The 8695-nt window shown below is 49.0% G+C and overlaps 1 pseudogene; it reads right to left on the bottom strand.

The window, feature by feature from the left end:
• Nucleotides 1–1679: 1679 nt before the first annotated feature.
• Nucleotides 1680–5526, bottom strand: LOC117354901 (annotated as a pseudogene).
• Nucleotides 5527–8695: the final 3169 nt, after the last annotated feature.

Genomic DNA, 8695 nt, shown 5'->3' with positions numbered 1-8695 from the left:
AACAGGTGGCTCATCATTTTAGGGTGGGCTACTCGGCTGCACAACTTTGTAAAAGGACCGTTAGTATCGCACAAAACAACAGCAGCAAGGAAACAGGACATTTGGAGGCAAAGTTAAAATCAGGTGGAAAGTTATTCCACTTGTTCAAGAAGCTGCTTATTCACAGTTCGGTTTCTCTGCCTAGTCCTACAAGCAATGCCAGTGTTTTGTTTACTTCCAAAGATGATTTGTTTAAGAGATTTCACAAGAGTATCTCAGTTTTCTTTATTTTGCCCAATTATAGATATCTACCGTATTTTCTCGCATATAACGCGTGCGTTATACGTGTTTTTACAAACCGCGCATAACCTTGCGCGTTATATGCGTGAGCGCGTTGTACAATTTTTTTTTACATAGTTCCCCCCGACGTCCGATTCACCCCCCCACAGGACCGCTCGCACCCCCACCCCGAAGGACCGCTCGCACGCACCCGCACCCTCACCCTGAAGGACCACTCGCACCCCCATGTGCCTCAGGCCCCGCCCCCATGAGGGACCTAAGGCTCCCGGGCCTATTTTGATTGGCCCAGGCGCCTTAGGCCCCACCAGTAGGCGGAGCTTTGGGATGGATGGGCCAATCCGGCCTCATTCCGTCGTTGACTGCCTGCCGAACAGGCGGGTTTGGCTCCCATCTGTCCGGCCAACTACACAAAGGTACGGGGAAGGGGGTGGGGGGGTCATGGGGGTCGGTCAGGGGGGTCACGGGTCGGCTGGGGGGGGCAGTCGGAGGTTCTTGGGGGGGGCGGTTGTTGGGGGGATAGGGGTTTGCGTCGAGGGCAGAAGGGCCTGGGATCCCTCCTGCCCGTAATGTAGTGCGGGGTGGGGGTAGGGGGTCACCGTGGCCAGGAGGGTTTGGGCTCCCTCCTGGCCCGATATTGTCGGGGAGTTGGGGAGTTGGCGGGGCAAGAGGGCTTGGGCTCCCTTTTGCCCCGATCGTGTCGGGGGGGGGCAAGAGGGCTTGAGCTCCCTCTTGCCCCAATCGTGTCGGGGGTGCCGCGGTTGGCTGGAGCAAGAGGGCTTGAGCTCCCTCTTGCCCCGATCATGTCGGGGAGTCGGGGAGTCAGCGGGGCAAGAGGGCTTGACGTTAGAGAAAGGGCGAACCGCTGGAAGAGGAAGCAGCGCAGGCGCAGTGCTCACGGAAGGGCCGGGACCGCCAAGAGAAAGCAGCAGGACACCAATACATGATGGGGGGGGGGGTCGGGAGTCGGAAGGCTGTGGGGGTGCGAGCGGTCCTTCAGGGTGGGGGTGCGGGTGGGAGTGCGTGCGAGCGATCCTTCGGGGTGGGGGTGCGAGCGGTCCTGCGGGGGGTGAATCGGACATCGGGGGGGGCATCAGGCTTTCAGGGTGGAGACAGGACTTCAAGGGGGAGAGGCGAGTCGGGGCGGGTGAAAGGAGAGTCGGGGTGCCAGAGGAGAGTCAGGGCGGGCGAAAAGAGAGTCGGGCGGCGACGGGAGAGTCGGGCAGCATGCGCGGTACACGGGTGTGCACGGTATATAAAAATTTCTGTACATAAATTTGTGTTTTCCGCGCGCTATACCCGGGTGCGCGTTATCTACGTGAAAATACGGTATTTTGCTAGAAATTCCTCCAGATGTGCATTTACCCCTAATTCTATGTGGAGGGGCATTTAAGAATCTATTTTCACTGGAGTTTTTCATCCTCCTCATCTTCATCATTCTCTTCATCAAATTCATCATCATCTTCCTCATCGTTTTCCTCCAATTTTACCTTTTACAGTAGCGATTTTGTAGCTAGACTAGCAGCTGCTCTTTTTGCTGCAGATTTAGAAGTCTTCACATCTTCCTTCTCCTCTCCATCCTCAGATGAATCTAGATTTTCTTCTAATGCTATTAAATGTTGTCCACATGTCCACAGGTCCTGAACTGGATTTTAGCCACAGAACTATTGGTGGGGTAATCTGAAAGCCACCTAAAGAAACCATTGGCTTAACAGATGCCTTCAAAGATGCAAGTGTGACTTTGATATGTTTTCCCTCATAATTAAGACCACCTTCTTCTGCAACATGCAGTTCATCTTTGGCCCCAACGCCCAAACTGACTGTTCTTAGAGATAGCTGATGTTCATTCTCATCATTTTCCATGGCAAACTCAAACTCCCTTTTGAGACTAAGGTAAGTAAACACCGATCTGGGTCAGGGGAGAGTATACACACTTTCGAGTCTGGGGTTGGCTCACATTATAATTTTGGGTCACATTGTAATTCTGGGTCTAAGGGGAGTACACATTGTAATTCTGGGTCTAGGGGGAGTACACATTGTAATTCTGGGTCTAGGGGGAGTACACATTGTAATTCTGGGTTCAGCGAGAGAACACACATTGCAAATTGTACTAAAGGAGTTCAAGTAGCCCAAGCAGGAATACCCCCATAGGGTACACATATTTCCGAGTCTGGGATAGGAACACACTGTAGTTCTGGGTCTGGGGAGTCCGGGATAGGTGCATGTTGTAACTCTGGGTCTAGGGAAAGTACAAAACATGCGAATAATGCTAAAGGTGTCCAAGTAGCTCAAGCGGGAACATCCTCACTGAGACGTAACAAACATACAACATGGAGGGCTATGTACGTAAACACCCACAGTCTGGGAAACAAGATCCTGGAATTAGAAACAGAAATGAGGAATGCCGATCTGGATGTGGTGGCAATATCTGAGACCTGGCTCACGGATTCCCATGGGTGGGACATGGTCATACTGGGTTACAACTTGCTTCGCCAGGACAGGGAGGGCAAAATGGGAGGAGATGTAGCATTATATGCTAAAGATGACATTAATTTCACCAGAATCACAGATGTCCACTACACTGGGGAATCCCTTTGGGTAAATTTGGCCAGAGGGAAGGAGAAATGCCTGTATCTTGGCGTAATATACAGACCCCCAAGACAACAGGATGACTTAGATATGGAATTAATCGGAGATATAGAGAATATCACCTTGCGTGGAGACACAGTATTGTTACGTGACTTCAACATGCCTGATGTGGATTGGGACACGCTTTCCTCTGCTTCCAGCAGCAGCAGGAGGCTATTAAACTCTATGAAGGAAGCAAGACTCAGGCAACTGGTGTTGGAACCAACAAGGGATCAGGCAATACTAGACCTGATACTTACCAATGGAGAAAGTGTCACAGAGGTCTCGGTGGGCGACACATTGGCCTCCAGTGACCACAACATGGTATGGTTCAATCTCAGGAAAGGTTTCACTAAATCTACCACACTGACAAAGGTCCTCAAATTCAAGGACACAAACTTCAAAGAAATGGGAGACTTCGTTCACCAGGCGCTACAAAGCCAAGCAGAAACCGATAACGTGGAAGAAATGTGGTCGACTTTGAAAGCCACCATACAAGAAGCAACAAAGCGCTATGTTAAATCAGTAAGTAAACGCCGAAGGAACAATAAGCCACAGTGATTCTCTGCGGAGATTTCGGACCTCATCAAGGAGAAGAAAAAAGCATTCATCTCTTACAAACAATCAGGGAAACACGACTCTAGGGAAGTCTATCTGGCCAAGTCAAAAGCCGTCAAAACAGCAGTTAGGGAGGCCAAATTCTGCATGGAGGAGTCTCTAGCGAAGAACATCCAGAAAGGAGATAAATCCTTCTTCAGGTATATCAGTGAAAGAAATAAGAACTCAGGCGAGATAGTACGTCTTAGGAAACCAGACGGAGACTATGTAGAAGCGGACTCGGAAAAAGCCCAACTATTAAATGAATACTTCTACTCAGTCTTCACCCTTGAGGCGCCAGGACTCAGCTCTCAGCTACAGACAAGGGTTGACGCAGATGACCCGTTTAGTAATTTCGAGTTTACACCCAGCGGTGTCTACTGCGAGCTGTCAAAGCTTAAGGTTAACAAGGCAATGGGGCCGGACAACCTATACCCCAGGGTGCTCAGGGAGTTGTGTGATGTCTTGGCGGAACCGCTATCCGCGCTCTTCAATCTCTCCCTTAGTACGGGTAACGTCCCGTTGGACTGGAAGACGGCTAACGTCATTCCACTCCACATGAAAGGCTCCAAGATGGAGACAGCAAACTACAGACCGGTGAGTCTCAAAACAATAGTGTGCAAACTAATGGAAATTCTAATCAAACGCCAATTGGATACGATCCTGAACGAGGAGAATCTACGGGATCCCCGTCAACATGGATTTACTAAGGGGAGATCCTGCCAATCCAACCTGATCAGCTTCTTTGACTGGGTGACGAGGAAGCTGGATGTTAGGGAGTCCCTGGACATCGTATACCTGGACTTCAGTAAAGCATTCGATAGTGTACCACACCGCAGGTTGCTGAGCAAGATGAGTTCTATAGGATTGGGCGACACATTGACGAAATGGGTTGGGAATTGGCTTGTAGGTAGGCTTCAGAGGGTAGTGGTGAACGGCACCCTCTCCGAAATGTTGGAGGTAATCAGTGGAGTGCCGCAAGGCTCGGTCCTGGGCCCGATCCTATTCAACATCTTTATAAGAGACTTGGCAGAAGGGCTGCGAAGTAAAATAACATTATTCGCCGATGACGCCAAACTAAGCAATGTAGTGGGCAAAAGCACAACAGACATAAATTCAATGTCTGACAACATGATGCACGACCTACTCCTACTGGAGCGCTGGTCTAGGTCCTGGCAACTCAGCTTCAATGCCAAAAAATGCAAAGTCGTGCACCTGGGCAGCCAAAATCCATGCAAAACTTACACCCTTAATGGCGAGATCCTAACAAGAACTGAAGCAGAACGAGACTTAGGGGTGATTGTCAGTGAGAACATGAAGACTGCCAATCAAATGGAGCAAGCTTCATCCAAGGCAAGGCAAATCATAGGCTGCAAACGCAGGAGTTTCATCAGCCGTAAGCCTGAAGTCATTATGCCATTGTATAGATCCATGGTGAGGCCCCACCTGGAATACTGTGTCAATTCTGGAGGCCGCATTACCGTAAGGATGTACTGAGACTGGAGTCGGTCCAGAGAATGGCCACCCGGATGGTCTCGGGACTCAAGGATCTCCCGTACGAGGAACGGCTGGATAAGTTGCAACTGTACTCACTCGAGGAACGCAGAGAGAGGGGTGACATGATCGAGACATTCAAGTATCTCACGGGCCACATCGAGGTGGAAGAAGATATCTTCTTTTTCAAGGGTCCCATGGCAACAAGGGGGCATCCGTGGAAACTGCACGGGGACACCAGGAAATTCTTTTTCACTGAAAGGGTGGTTGATCGCTGGAATAGTCTTCCACTTCAGGTGATTGAGGCCAGCAGCGTGCCTGATTTTAAGGCTAAATGGGATAGACACATGGGATCTATTCACAGAGAAAGGTAGGGGAGGGTCATTGGGGTGGGCAGACTAGATGGGCCGTGGCCCTTATCTGCCGTCTATTTCTATGTTTCTATGTTTTGTCTGCCTTTAGCTTACAGCCGAAGCAAAAATTCTGCAGCCTCAGCTGCGCCATAATCTCCACATCCATGCTATCCTCCATTACTAGGCCTGGGTCTGCTCTGTACACGTCACACACCGGCAAAAGTGATATCAGGCCTTCGAGACACTCAAAAACAGCTTGTGTATTCGACCAATCTTGAAAGCCATTGATTTTTTTCTCAATTATTGGTCCTGCAAGCTGATGCTTCTGGAAAAAGGTTGGGGGCAGTCCTTAGTCAGGAGTGCCAAGGAATAGAGCACCCAGTGTTGTACTTAAACAGGAAATTACACCCAAATTAACAAAAGTATGCCACTATGGAACAGGAATGTCTATCTGTTAAGTGGGCAGTTCAGACGCTAGAATATTGCCTTCAGGATAGAGTTTACGTTGGTCACTTATCACGCAGCTTTAAAATAGCTAAATTCCATGCAGAATAACAACGTTAGGCTTACTCGATAGTATATAGGTTGGCCCATGTGCCTAAGGCTCTTCCTATGGGCGGGGCCTTGTGCGCCTGGGCCAATAAGGCCCTAGGCCCCTCCCCAGTGCATCCCATAATGCACTGGGAAGGGGCAGGACCCATCCAGCCAGCCATCTAAAAAAGATTATAGGCGGGTCCAGGAGGGGCTAAGGGGGGTCTTGCTGGGGGTTCTGGGTGGGAGTGGAGGGGGTCCAGGGGTAGGCTGGGTGGTCTGGTAGGGCAGTGGGGGGGTATCCAGTGGGAGGGACAGGACATCCCTTCTGCTGATGAAGAGCATGCCGGTCTGGGGGGAGTCTGGCAGGAGCGACTGGGCATCCCTCCTGCCAGGGAAGAGCACACCGGTTCAGGGGTTCCAGCAGCAGAGATTGGGCATCTCTCCTGCTGCAATGTGTCAAGGGGGGGTCATGGCGGTTTGGCAGCGGGAAAGATTGGGCATCTCTCCTGCTGTGATGTGTCAGGGGGGGTCACGGCAGGTGGCAGCAGGAGGGATTGGGCATCTCTCCAGCCACGATCATTACGGGTGCAGAGGGACAGGTTGCCTGGGCCGCTGAGCTGATCATGGCAGTGACGATCAGCTCAGCGGCCCGATCCAGAAGTTATACCTGTTTTGAATTTGTCTAAGTCAAAACGTATAAGTTCAGTCTGGCAACCTATCAAACTTTATTGATTATGGCTGCTGGACGACTAAGTCTATGTCAGCCCAAATCTTGCTCTATCCACTCCTCAAAAAAATGCCCCTTTTCACTTTGAGCGAACAGCAGCACTGAAAAAGCCTAAGCTGGTTTAAGATACATCTAAAACCAGTTGTGATTATCTGTACTTCGACAACCTGTCTTTTTGACTTAGGCTGGTTTGGGGACTTTTTTTTATTATTATTATTATGAGCCCCTTAGGCACCAAATTATAGCTTAAAGCCACAATATTAATTTCATTGCTAAAATTCAAATGCTGGCACCATAGCATTAAAAATCTTTCTCTAATTCATATTCTCTCTTTAAACATAATTTCACTATTAGTCACTTTCTACACACTGTTTCATGATGACAACTCACTCATTGTTATGTATTTCATGCCCACGCATGCATTCACTAGCAGCCCTAAAATCACCATGATTTATTCGTACTTTGTAAGGTGTCTATACAGTGGCATTTCAGTTTATTAATCTCTTCATTTCATTTTTAGATTATATAGGTTCAACACATCATGGAACATTATTTATTTTCAGTCATTGCACCGATTCCAGATACATTTTATCAAAACTTCTGGTTTTAATTCACCTATATACAAAATACTGTGAAAAAAAATTAATGCATGCATAAATCTTAATTAGACACACACCAAGAGGCGTTGGTCTACAGACAAGTAGTACCAGCAGCAAACCAACAAATGTAAATACAAACAAAGTATGGTGTTAATTGCAGACTTTAACTGGCTATGTTTTGCCCTAAGGCTGTGTCAGGGGTCAAAAGCTAAAAATGCATCTGTGTAAGCAGTTGTCAGCACAAGAACAGCAGTCCAGCACTCCACATTAGCAAGATTTTGCAACTGCTTGCTAATGTGCTGAAAACTGCTCACTGACAGTGGATGCATTTTTAGTTCATTAGGGGAAGTTAATTTTTGATCCCCTTTAAGCTTTTTAACCCAGATGCAGCCTCAGGGCAAAATACACTACTTTGGATCTACAATTAATACATTGTTTGTCTTTACATTTGTTGGTTTGCTGTTTGCTGCTGTAAATCTTAACTAGTCCTCTCCTTCAGCAATACACATATATGTCATACTCCAAGAAAAGGGACCAATTCTTAGAAATTGAGTTATTCAGCTGGCTAAGTAATCAAGAAGATGCTGATTCAAATGGAACAAACCTCATCTTTCTATCATTTCATTTGCCAAAGACATACCGTTTCAATTAGAGAATGACACGGTGGCGGTTTACCCGCGACCACCGCATTTTAGCCGCGGGTCACCGCCGAAAACGGGGAAGAAAACTAGCAGTCGCTGCGGCGACGGGGACAAGGCCATTCACCGCCCGCGGGGCGGTGAATGGGTCTTGTCCCCGCAGTGAGGCATGAAGGATCGCGCGGTCCCCGCAGCTCACACCCGCCTGCCCAATCGATTCTAGTGTTTAGCCAGCTCTCTCCCTTCTCCTCACCTTAGTTTGTAGATTTTCTTTTTCGGCGACCCGCACGCTATCAGAAAGCCGCGCACCCGCTGCTGCTCAGTTTCGATCTTCTGCTCTGACGCAACCGGAAACAGGAAGTTGCAGCAGAGCAGAAGATTGAACACTGAGCAGCCGCGCGTGTGCGGCTCTTTGGGAAAGCGTGCAGGTCGCTGAAAAAGAAAGCCTGCAAATTAAGGTGAGGAGAAGGGAGAGAGCTGGCTAAACACTAGGATCGATTGGGCAGGCGGGTGGGGGCTGCGAGGACTGTGCGATCGCTAGTGTTCCCGGCTCAGACTGTAAGGAGGGAGTGAAAGGGAAAAGGATTCTGGGCCAAGGTGATGAAAACGGAAAGAAAAACCCACAGCAGGAAAGAAAGGGAAGGACAGGCAGGTGAGCCAGATGCTAGAAGCAGGGGGGGGGGGGAAGAAAGAGGGAAAAAAGCTAGATGGGGTTGAAAAGAAGAGACACACTGGTATGGAAGAGGAAGATAGGGGAAATCTGGACACAGGAAGGTAACAGAAAGAGGGGAAATTATGTGCATTGGGGCATAGGGACAGAGACAAAAAGGGGACATGCCATGTGGATGG

Source organism: Geotrypetes seraphini, chromosome 2 (genome assembly GCF_902459505.1).
Source record: "Geotrypetes seraphini chromosome 2, aGeoSer1.1, whole genome shotgun sequence".
NCBI classification, from domain to species: domain Eukaryota; kingdom Metazoa; phylum Chordata; class Amphibia; order Gymnophiona; family Dermophiidae; genus Geotrypetes; species Geotrypetes seraphini.
Note: the sequence above shows the minus strand (reverse complement) of the source record. Positions and strands in the feature narration are given on the sequence as shown.